Raw genomic sequence first — 12000 nt, forward strand, 5'->3', positions numbered from 1 at the left:
TTGCATCAGTGCAGAAAGCCCCAAGATTTTGTGTCATCAATCAGCATATTCATATACCCCTCTGAACAAAACTAGAAATATAAATTCAGCAGTATATTCAGGGTACAGTAAAAATCTGTAGATTATTTTAGCATTTCATTCCGTGACATCATAACACAGGTCAGGCTAATATGCTTCAAAATAGCATCAAATATGTTTTCAAATGTTAGAAACACAAATAGGAGAAAAGCCTGCTATTGATGAGTTTTTGCCTGGAACTGTGGCCGAGTTTTAGCTATTGCGGGTGGTGGTGTTTGTTGCATCAATAAGCTTCATTATTACAATTCGAATGCTAAATGCAAAGTCATAGGTCTCTGATTTGCAATTCCATTGCATGATTATCCAGGCAGTGTTTCTTTTATTATTTTATTATTATTATTGTGATTTTCTATCTTAAAAGAATGACATTAAAATTCTCCCACCGATGGTTATATGGTAAAAAAAAAAAAAAATCTGTTGCTTACTTGTTATTAAATGAACAAACTCCTTTAATACAGTTTTTCAACAGCAAATTTCATAATCCCTAGGGCTGGTTCCACACAACTGTTTGAGGACAGTGAAGCACTGACTCTGGGACTCAGTATTTGTCTCTCAGTTTAGGTGCCATCACTCTGACATTTGACATATTTATTTCTGAATTATTTCTTTCCATACATAGCTGGTATTAAAATAATTCTAACCAAGAAAGAATCAGGTTAATTAATTTTTGTCATATTTTTTAACACTGCATCATAGGCACATTAAGAATGCTAAGCCAAAACTAAGTTTGAATCAATATTTACACTGTGTGACTTTGGGTAACAGTAAATTCCATCTATAAGTTGGTAAAACGGGTTGTTAAGAGGAAATAAACAATGGCTAAATGGTTTTAATGGTGTCATCTGACTTATTTAATTTTTACAAATACTCTAAGCTTTCCTCTTACACATATGAAAATGCAAGATTCAGAGTGTGAAGACAAAAGTAGTACCGTGGAATCAGCTCATATTTTCTCAAATCTACTGCAGCTGGGAAGACCTTCTATGTATGGAAGGAGAGCACATGACCATGTCTGTGCACAGCCAGATCACATTTTCTCAAATCTACTATGCTGCAGCTGGAAGCACTTCCATATATGGAAGAAGAGCATATAGCCTGCCTTGTGCAAGGCCATAGAAATCCAGAATTACAGAAGTGCCTATAATCAAATTTGCTGGGGAATGAAGATTCACCATCCTAAGCAAGACTGACTACTGAGGCATACTTGTGGACTATCTTCATTGTGAACTAAAGTACATTTTCTTTATCACAAATTAGCTGCAGACCCAGCTAATTGCATCGATAAGTGACTAATTGGTAGGTTGCTATGTGAGCAGTTACCCGATTTACACATTTAAGTGATGTTTATTTCAAGTGTACTTATTGTACCAAGCAGTACAATTTGGCTCAAACGTTCATGTAGCTAAGCAGAACTTATGTAATATCTGGCAGCGATGAAAGACCATATGTAGAATAAATTGTTTGTGACATAAAGTCTGCAGTAAGTAAAGACACACAAATAGCTCTAGGTTGTCTACTTTCTTCTCTGAAGTTTCTAGCTATTTTTAAAGGAGAAAACTGAGGACTAAATGTCACATTTTTACAAATAACACAAATATAGGCTGCCCTTCATGAGACTGTGCAGCCAACAAAAGCTGGGGGTGAGGTGTACCCAAGATATCATAAAAGCCGCAACAATCATTTGCAGATGTGAATAAAAGACAACTGGCCTTGTATCCACGCACTGTCACTGTGGACACAGAACAATGAAGTCTCTCTGTATCCAAATACTAGATAAATATAAAGGAAAGTGCTTCAGCACCTAATCATTTTGCTTCAAATACTTGCCCAAGGTCTTCCATTGCCCCAGCATCTGAGTCCTACAACTATTTACTCTTTCAGCCATACACTCTCCGTGCTTTCTTGCCCTCTCTCAGCCCAAGCTTCTCACACACTCTTTCCTGCTCTCTCCTCTAATGGCCTGGGTCTGCCTGTCAGCTCATTTCACTCATGGTTTATTTCTCTTTCCTCCTTGCATAGGTCCTTGTCCTTGATTTGCCACATTTCACAAGAAAAAATAAATCAGGATGGTTTTAATTATAAAATACTGACATACACCTTGCACAAAACTCAAGTCCATGTGGATCAAGGACCTCAACATAAAACCAGACACACTGAATCTAATCAACTAGAAAGTAGGAAAGAACTTAGAACTCATTGGCAAAGGGGAAATTTTCCAGAATAAACATGGATGTCCCTCATCTGAACAGTGGATACAGAGAATGTGATGCATTTACACAATGGAGTACTATTTTGAAATGAAGTATTAAAAAATGAGGACAGCATGAATTTCGAAGACAAGTGGATGGAACTGGAAAGTATCATCCTGAAAAAAGTAATCCAGACCCAAAAGGACATGCATGGTATGTACTTACTGGTAAGTAGACGTTAGCCATAAAGTACAGAATACCCATGATACAACCCAAAGACTGTAAGAAGTTTAGGAATAAAGGGAGGACCAAGTGAGGATGCTTCAATTGCACTTAGAAACAGGAACAAAGTAATCACAGAAGGAAGAGGGAGGGCGCGACCTAAGTGACAGAAGGGAGAGGTAGGGGAAAGTTGAGGCAGCATCACGTATGTGGGAGGGGAACGAGAGAGAAACCCAGAGGACCAGCAGAATATATGGAAATATGCTGCCTCGGGGGGGAGGAGGTGGGAGGTGGGGGACCCTCTAGGATGTACCAGAGATCTGGAATATGATAGACTCTCAGGACTCAATATGGGGCCTTAGGTGAAATACCTAATAGTGGGGAGAGGGAACCCGAAAAGACCACCTCCAATAGTAAGACAGGGCCTCCAGTGGAAGGATGGGGACACCAACCCTCCTTCAAAATTTCTGACCCAGAATTGTTCCTGTTTAAAAGAAATGCAAGGACAAAAATATAGCAGAGACTGAAGGAAAGACTACCCAGTGACCAGCTCAACTTGAGATTCATCTCTTGGGTGAGCCTGACACTATTATTGATGCTACGTTGTGCTTATATACAGGAGCCTAACATGGCTCTCCTCTGAGTAGCTGGCTCTTCTCTGACCAGAGCTGACTGAGATAGAGGCAGATACTTACAACCAACCATTAGACTAAATTCAGAGAGCACTATAGAAGAGGCAGTGGATGGATTTAAGGAGCTGAAAGAACTGGCAACCCCATAGAAAAACCAAGTCTCAGCTAACCTGGACCCCTCCCTAGGAGCTCCCAGAGACTGAGCTTGTCCGTGGTCCCCAGCACATATGTGGTAGAGGACTGACTACTGGCTTGTTTGGCCTCCGTTGGAGAGGATGTGCCTAATGCTGTAGACACTTGAGGCCCCAGGGAAAGGGGATGTCCAAGGGTGTGGCAAGAGGTGAAGCACAATCTAAGACTCAAAGAAGAGGGGAAATGGGATAAAGAACTGTGGGAAGGGGATGGCAGGTGCAATATCTGGGATGCAAATAAAATAAATAATTAAATTATATACGTCCCACTATGTTTTTTATTCTAAATAGCATCATAGAATTGTGAACTATCAGATGTCTTTAAATGGCAAGTGCATTCTCAGAATAAGTTACATCAAAATCATTTAAATTTGCCAATTGTATCTATATGATGAGATTCCAAATCAAGAAGGATGTGTATAGAATGATTATTTCCTCCAACCACATTATTCTGTTGAAAAAAAAAAAAAGAATGAATAAGAATGAAAAACTCAACACTGTTCCCTGTTTTGTTCCAACTTGGAGACGTATTTCTTATAGATATAAGACATTCTTTTAAGATAGATTCTTACTATTTCCCGGGTCTGATGAAAACTGACAGGCATACTTTTCCTTCCCATTTAAAGATATGAATGCTCATAACAATAAAAAGGTTGAAAAGAAAAAAAAATAACAACTAGGGAACAGAACAGAATGCAGAACAAATGCACATTGTTCTGCCTGTCAAGACAAAGGAACATTTCTTTCCAAACAGTGGTGGCTGCTACTACTGTTCATAGCCTTTCAGCTCCAGCCATAACTAAGAGTTTGCTATGAAGCTACCTCCTGATCATGTACTCAGAAGAGAAGCAGCGATAGCCTGGCTAGGCCAGGCTGCACCCACCCAGGTGGAAGGAAATAGCTGTCTCCCTGACAAAGCCAGCTGCCCGTTGTCAGTGATTTACTTCAGATAAGTCGTCAAATTCTCCACCACATAGAAATATAAAAACAAATAGGAGAATCTCACTAAACTTGTGCCTCACTTATCTGTGTCAGCCAAAGCCAGAGCCTCAGTACCCGACTGTATGGGAGTAGATTTCTCTTTGTGAAAGGATCTAACCAATACATACAATTTCAGCTGCTCTGCCCTTTACCACTATGTTAAAAAGAAAAGTGCACCCGGATTTTTTTATTTCCTATAGAATCAGTATTTCAGCTCCTACATGGGAATCCTTCTGCAAACAAGAAGAATAAGGGATGTGGCAGTATTCACACCCTCCAACCTGGACACAGGGCTCAGAATGATGCCTCTCTCCTTTGCCTTCTTTCTTTACACCTCAGAGAAGCAGATTCCTGGCAAATGATATCACCACCTGTTTTATCCACCTTATAGGGCATTGGAAAGGCTACATACAACGAACACACATGTTCTATATAATACAAAGCGTTGGCTAAATAAAATTATTTTCTCTTTAATTTCAAAACTCTTGGATAACCATAGAATGAGAAATATCTTCTTATGCTCGGTTTGATAGTGTTCTGAATTTATGCAGCTCATATTTATTTATTGAAGATACTATTTACCTGATACCATGAAAGCTAGCCCTCAGGAGGGAAGCTTCACCTCTAGTTTCCTGGATCAGATCACTTGTATCCTGCTATTACCCTTTCTACTGCCTCCAAAACCCAGCAATGATCCATGTTTACCTTCCAGGTTTCTGCAGTTATTCTGGGGTATGTATTCAAATCTGAAGATTTGGAGTTAAGAGTCTCCTATGAGATAGAACATGTGACATATGTTGGTATGAGTTACTTCACTCAATATGATCTGTATAAATTTTATCAATTTACCTGCAAAATCCATTGCATTGGTGTTTAAAGAACAGCATTACACAAATATATATACCATATTTTGGATATCCATTTATCAGATGAAGGAGACATAGGCTGTTTCCATTTCCTAGCTACTATGAATTGAACAGTAATTAACAAGCCTGAGTAAGTACCTGTGCAGCAGTGTGCTGAGTCTTTTGGGATTGTGCCAGTGAGTGGTATAGATGGGTCATATAAAAATTTTACTTTTAGACTCTTTTTGAGAATTACTCAGACAGAAGGGAAACAACTCATAATTCTAACAAGCTATGATACTTATAAACCACTACACGGACCAGACCATCAGGATAGCCCTAAATGTATAATTGTGACATCATCATTTTGTGGTAACCAAAAATGTTGTAATTGGACTGAGGACCTTATCAACTAGAGGGAAACCATGCTTGTCTTGGAAAGTTAGGCAACGACCCAGGTACGCGTAGTCTTGGATCTTGTAGAAGAACTTACAACTTCTACTTTGCAGAACTGACTTAATCATTGACTACATTCTAACTATTTGTCTTTATAGCCACAGATAGCTGAGGACCACATTCCTCATCAAGGAAACTTCTCTTTACAATGGAGAGGAACACTACAGAAACACACAGTCCGTTGTGGAGCCCCACCCTAATGGATATATCTACAAAATGACTTTCTTACCTAAGGCACAGGGAAGAGTGAGGAAGAAAGAGTGGAATTGATGAACTAGACAAAGGACTAGAGATTTTGCTGTGAGGTGTGACTCCTAGGAATGTCAGAAGCTAATTGCAAAAAGGCTAACCAACATGACGGCCTAAGCATGAACTGAATAAGGAGACCATCAATAGACATACTCAAGTGGACAAGAGAAATCCTACAAGGCCTCAACGCTATAAAATGCACTATAGACAAGTACTGAATGCTGAGACTGAGCAGAGTAGCCTTCTCCAGGAAAGAGGACACCAACTGGTTATTCACTCTCAAATAACATTATACAAAATGAACAAATAGCACGTAAGATATACATAAACTAATGAAGCAAAGTTGCCATGAATTTGAAAGAAAGTAATGAGAGAGTTCAGAGAAATAAAAGGGAAGGAAGAAATAATGTAATCATAACACAAATTCTAAGAAGTGGAAAAGTAAGAGAAAAAGTATTTACTATAGTATTTACTCACTGAGAATGTGATTGAATATGTAAAGCATGCAACCATGAAGATATGAGTCTGATTCTCAGTACTATGTAGAAAAGTTGGATAAGGCCATGTTACATGGCATGTTCCCAAGGTGGAGAGACTATAGCCTGTAAACCAAATTGGGGAGTGGTTATGGAAGAAACCTGATATTGGCCTTTAGCCTTTAAAAACAGGCATCTATACGATATTCATATGTACATACATAAAAGGAAAACTAATGAATTCTAACCTGTGAGAGTGTTTTAGACATGCTGTCAAAAATGCTTAGAATGTGAGAGACATAATTCTTGCTTCTACTTGTTGTGTACTCCTCCTCCTTAAGACCTACCGAAATATTTTGAGCAGAAAATCTCAAGCAAATATATAGTTTAATTTTACATATTAGAAAGGAAGTTCACACTGTTCAGACCTATGCGAGTATGAAATGAGAATTCTGTTTCTTAATAACTAATAACTCTTCATCTTGATTTTAATGTAAATTTTGAAAGGGTATGTGAGCTTCTATCTCTAAGAACAGGCCACTTAAAATACCAGAGCCATTCCAAATAACCCATCAGAATTCAAATACACAATACAGCACTGTGTCTAACGATCACAAAGCAATGCATGGAAAGAGCTGCCACAATAGACAAATAATTGTGGTAGCACAAAAAAGATTTTTTTCTGGTTAGTATTAAATTTTGAGAGAAATAAATTGTGTTCTTCTACCAGGAAAATAAAATGATATGACAGTGATTCTCCTTCAATCCTAAATATGTGGAAGACTTGCTGGTATTTTTTATATTTGTCTATGTATTTTTGAGACCCTTTACAAAGTATAAAGAGAGGTATTTGCATGTTAAAAGGTCTTGCAAACTTTAAATGCCCCAGAACAGGGGAATACCAGGGCCAAGAAGGGGGAGTGGGTGGGTAGGGTAGCAGGGGGGAGGGTATAGGGGACTTTGGGGATAGCATTTGAAATGTACATTAAGTAAATACCTAATAAAAATTGAAAAAAAAAAGGTCTTGCTAAATTCTACTAGAAAACAAATAATTAAGCTCATTGTAAAATGTTTAAATTTGCATATTTAAAACTATATGATATGAGAAACTGTAATATCCCAGGATCTATCTAAGGTTAAATTGCCAGCCCCATTTTATTCATCATCATGCCCATATGCTACCACTAAGGTATTTAGAAGTGCAGAAATCGCTCCAGTGTTTACAGCTGGACTGGAAAACAGCACACTCTACTGGACAGAGTTTCTTCTTGTTGTTTATCACCTTCCTCTATTCCTCCTCCTCCTCCTCCTCCTCCTGTTCCTCCTCCTCCTCCTCATCTTCCTCCTCCTCCTCCTCCCCCTTCTCTTTGTCCTCCTCCTCCTTTTTCTCAGATGATGTTAAGAAAAATGCCTACCCTAGGAGGGCTAAGGAGTTATATGTCTTCTGAGCATGAATCCTTTCTTTGGTAGACACTAACATTTTATGAGGGTCATACCTGATACAACTGCTTTCTCATCTCCACTGATATTCACCCATTACAAAAGGTTTGGCGACTTGTCCTAACACCATCATGAGAGAGGGGAAAGAGAATGGTCATTGAGCATCTAGTCTACCCATGATACTTTTGTTCATTTTATAACATAATTTTAAAGTAATCACCAAAAATTAGAAAATATGTGTATAGGATTGCAAATATATGACCATGTTCTTTTATTAAATCATGCTCCTGCTTTGAGAAGGTAAAACACAATATTCTGAAGGGTGGATTTTGTTTCATTGAAAGAGAAAGAAAGCATTGTTTTTAAAAATCTGAAATTTTAAAGTTGTCTCCCTTTGTATTTTACGTGAGGATATTTTAAAAGTAAGGATGGATACAGTACAAGGATTCATTTGTTTCTTTCTGTGAGTTGTTGAGGTCTTGACCCAGTAATTAACAAAATGAACCATGCACCCACATCTTCCTGCATCTTTCAATTGCAACCATGAGGACTCAGTACCTTACAGACCTTCCTTCGCTCTTTGAAAGGCCATTCAGTATCTGGACAAAGGGGGAAATCAATGATTTTTTTTTTAACCCCTCAGGAATTTCGCTAAAAATCCTTCAGGTATTTTCTTCTTTTACTCATTGAGTACCACCCTGTTTCCTATGCTTCAATACTCCCAGTACACTATCCAAATTAGATCTCTCTTACTGATGGGCACAAGATGAGGTAGCCCTGGAGACATCAGTCAGTGAAGCTACCCTGAAGAAGTGAGAATGAAACTTCGGTATGGAAGAACTTCACCAACCTAGATTAAGTCTTCTTGACGGGTTGATATCAGGTGGTTGATTCCCTACAAATTTAAACAAAGTATAATTTTGAAAAGGGTCTTCCTGGTATAATACAATCCCCAACCCACAAAGAAATAAATATAAATATAACGTCATCAAAACTCTACTCAGGGTTTGTGCCATTTCTTCAAAGAATAAGGGATCTAGAGATAGGCTACCTTTACTAGCTTAAAGGCCTAGAGAAAGCTCTAGCCGTTTCTCCATTTTACAAATAGCATGGAGGTCATTTCAGCTACTATGTACCTCTGGTCCTGGTTGTGGGAGTTTGTGGAGTCCCTGGGCTCTAAGGATATTTAGATTACTAGCCACCTGCAGTCCTGATAGTAGAAGCTCGATATGACCTAGCCCAAAAGATAAAACAGATTACCAGGCTATTAGTCCCTTCTAATGCCCAGCTTTCTGAACGGAAAAACAGATTTTACCCCTTTCTACTGGAAAGAGGGTACTTCATGCTTAACATTTCTGGTTTCTCTGGAGATCTTTGGGTACAAAGACTGAACTGTGGCCCCAGTAGCTATCCTTTGAATATCACCTCTTTTTGCATCAATTGAGGAATCAATAACATCTTTTGTTTCTTCAAAAACATCTTCCGGCAGCAAGAGCATTGTGGAACAATATACTGTGGAGACATAAGCCAGGTTCAGGCTCCAGCAAAACATACACATACACACAAACACACAGACACACTTTAGAGACATTTAACTGGTATGGCCTTTTAGAAGGAAGCCTGTCACTATATCACCGTAGGACTTGGTAAAAACACCCTCACCTCCATTCCAGTTCGAGCACTTAGCTTCATGTATGTGGTAAAAGATGTGGTCTCTCGGCTTCCTGCTTCTGGAGTCATGCCTCTCCTTTATTACCCTGCTGCCCTACCAGGATGGACTTTTATTCCTATGAGAGCATAAGCCCAAATAAGGTGTCTGCCATAATTTGCCTTGCTCACATATTGTAGGACAGCACCAGAAAGGGAACTAATACACACACCACAGTGCACAATGGACAGAGGTTTTAGAAAACTTCATTTTAGATGTGGGCATTATATGGAAAATTCAGAGGGAAAAAAATGTACGATTCATTTACCACTTTCCCTTACTCCCCAAGTATTCCTAAATCCTGCCCAAGTTTCAAAGCAACTGTCCAGAGGAGCCTTCACCTTCAGCCTCCTCCTCGGTAAGAGTTAAGGCTATGCTTCTCTTAGCAGTTCCACCAAAACCTTGAAAGTCTCTCTCTCTCTCTCTCTCTCTCTCTCTCTCTCTCTCTCTCTCTGTATGTGTGTGTACATGTATGTGTGTGTGCGCGCGTGTGTGTTTTGTGTGTATGTCTATGTGTAGAACGAAGGTACTTTGCCTTGAGTTATTTGGCTCAGTTTTGAGCCAATTGCAAATAACTCAGGATTTCCCGTTCTTAGCAAGTGGGGTCACAAATAAAACGAAGGATGTTGACCATGAAATCAAATGGTGTTTAAGTGGAGAGCAGAAGGACATGCAGATGCTCTTACATTTATTTTGTACTGAGTCTTAAAAGGCACATACTGGAAGAAGAAAAACACAAAGAAGGGAATTTTGCTTCCTGTATTGAAACATCATGAAGTCTATAAAATGAATTACCTCCCGTACTGGAAAAATGGAGATACAGTTTGTCAGTTATCATTAAGACAAGGCTTTAAAGACATGCACGTACATCAGTGAGGAGCCATCAGAAGTCACAACACAAGTGAAAACCATCAGCAATGATGTGAAGGAGTCAGGACACAGTGGACCTACATTGTGCTAGCTCTACTTCAGTCTCTCCCTGCTATTTTGAGCCCCCACATCAGCTTCTCTCTCCTTGCAAAATTGTTATCTCCGCATGGCAGAAGTGTCTGCTGGCTGCATATATTTTTGTAAAACTGAACAGGATTAACTTAATAGTTTCATCTTAATTCTGCTCTAAGATTTCTCACTTTAACTAAATAACTTTAATGTTGTCTTCACATCGTTCTTTGGATATATTTTTTTTTAAACTAATATAAACATTAGGATTTTGTTAAAGTATATACTGAGTAGAAATCATTCCAGTAGATGGAGCAAAGGTCACATCAGAATAGCTGAACACTTTCTGCCATAGGATGTGTAACTGAAGTCCAGATGTTCAGCAGAGTTCTGACACAGAAAGAGCCCATTTGAGAGCAAAGACTGAGCATTATTGAATTCTTCTTGGCTAGCCACCTCATTTGGACTGAGGAAATGTCCCATCATATTCAAATGGAAGGCAAAAACAACCTTAGGCAAATACCAAAATGATTCCTTAAAGAAACACTTGTACTTTATATGAAGAAAGTCTTAGCTCCGTTTTGTTTATAAACCTCACTGTGGTACTCCTCAATCACACCACGTGATACAGAGGAGGCTACAGTCCTCAGTGGAGCCTCTAAGTGCATGGCTAGTTTAGCCTCCTGCTGACGGTAATATGTGTATTTCTCCCCTCGCAGACTGTTCATGAATTGTGTGATTGCCTGATACGGAATTACGAAGAAATAGATCAATAAACACAGCAGGCTTCTGGGTTGAAACCTTTGCCTACACAGTAGACCTGTGCACAAAGGGGCTACTTGCAAATTGCAAAGTCCAAGAGCTGGCCACACAGATTTCTCTTTGAGAACACATTGGGAAGTAGAGTTACTGACATTCACAGAAAAATATGGAGAAGCAGATGTGTTGATACGAGAATCTACTACCTAACACGACGGCATTGTAAGGCCGTCCGTCACTAAAGCCATGCATGAGCTACTGAGACAGTCACTTTAGACAGTATTGTCGGGAAAGAATTTCCAAGTATTAAAAACAGCAAATGTATCCCATTTCTCTCAAGAATCTACTGTGCAGACATCATTGGGAAGAGAGGCCCCTTGGTCTTGTAAACTTTATATGACCCAGCACAGGGGATGGACATGGCCAAGTAGTGGGAGTGGGTGGGTAGGGGAGCAGGGTCGGGGGGGTAATAGAGAACTTTTGGGATAGCATTTGAAATGTAAATAAAGAAAATAATAATAATAATAATAAAAGAGAAAAAAAGATTTTGGCATCACAGAGAAGTGGGTGAGTGAAGACACAGATCATGGAACAAGGACCTTCAAAAAAGCAGAGGCAATTCATTTATATATTTTATATTTCACAGATATGAATTCAAGTGGCCATCAAGGAAATAAACAAAGATGGGTGGATCTTATTGCTTCATCTCAAACAAAATAATACCATCTCTCCTGAAGATTGGGAATGAGAAAAAGAACTTAAAGTATAAAAGGCATCTTTAGCCCACTAATAATGAGTGACTCCTGATGAGTGGGACAGGATACCAGAAAACATT

The 12000-nt window shown here is 39.0% G+C and overlaps 1 long non-coding RNA gene across 1 annotated transcript; it reads right to left on the reverse strand.

Moving 5' to 3' along the window:
• Positions 1-7814: 7814 nt before the first annotated feature.
• LOC115063853 lies at positions 7815-9259 on the reverse strand. Its single transcript, XR_003843724.1, has 3 exons — positions 9185-9259; positions 8610-8654; positions 7815-7879 (listed from the first exon to the last, which is right to left on the reverse strand). It is a non-coding gene; the product is annotated as an uncharacterized LOC115063853 (long non-coding RNA).
• Positions 9260-12000: the final 2741 nt, after the last annotated feature.

The sequence above is a fragment of the Mus pahari genome, chromosome 4 (genome assembly GCF_900095145.1).
Source record: "Mus pahari chromosome 4, PAHARI_EIJ_v1.1, whole genome shotgun sequence".
Taxonomy (NCBI): domain Eukaryota; kingdom Metazoa; phylum Chordata; class Mammalia; order Rodentia; family Muridae; genus Mus; species Mus pahari.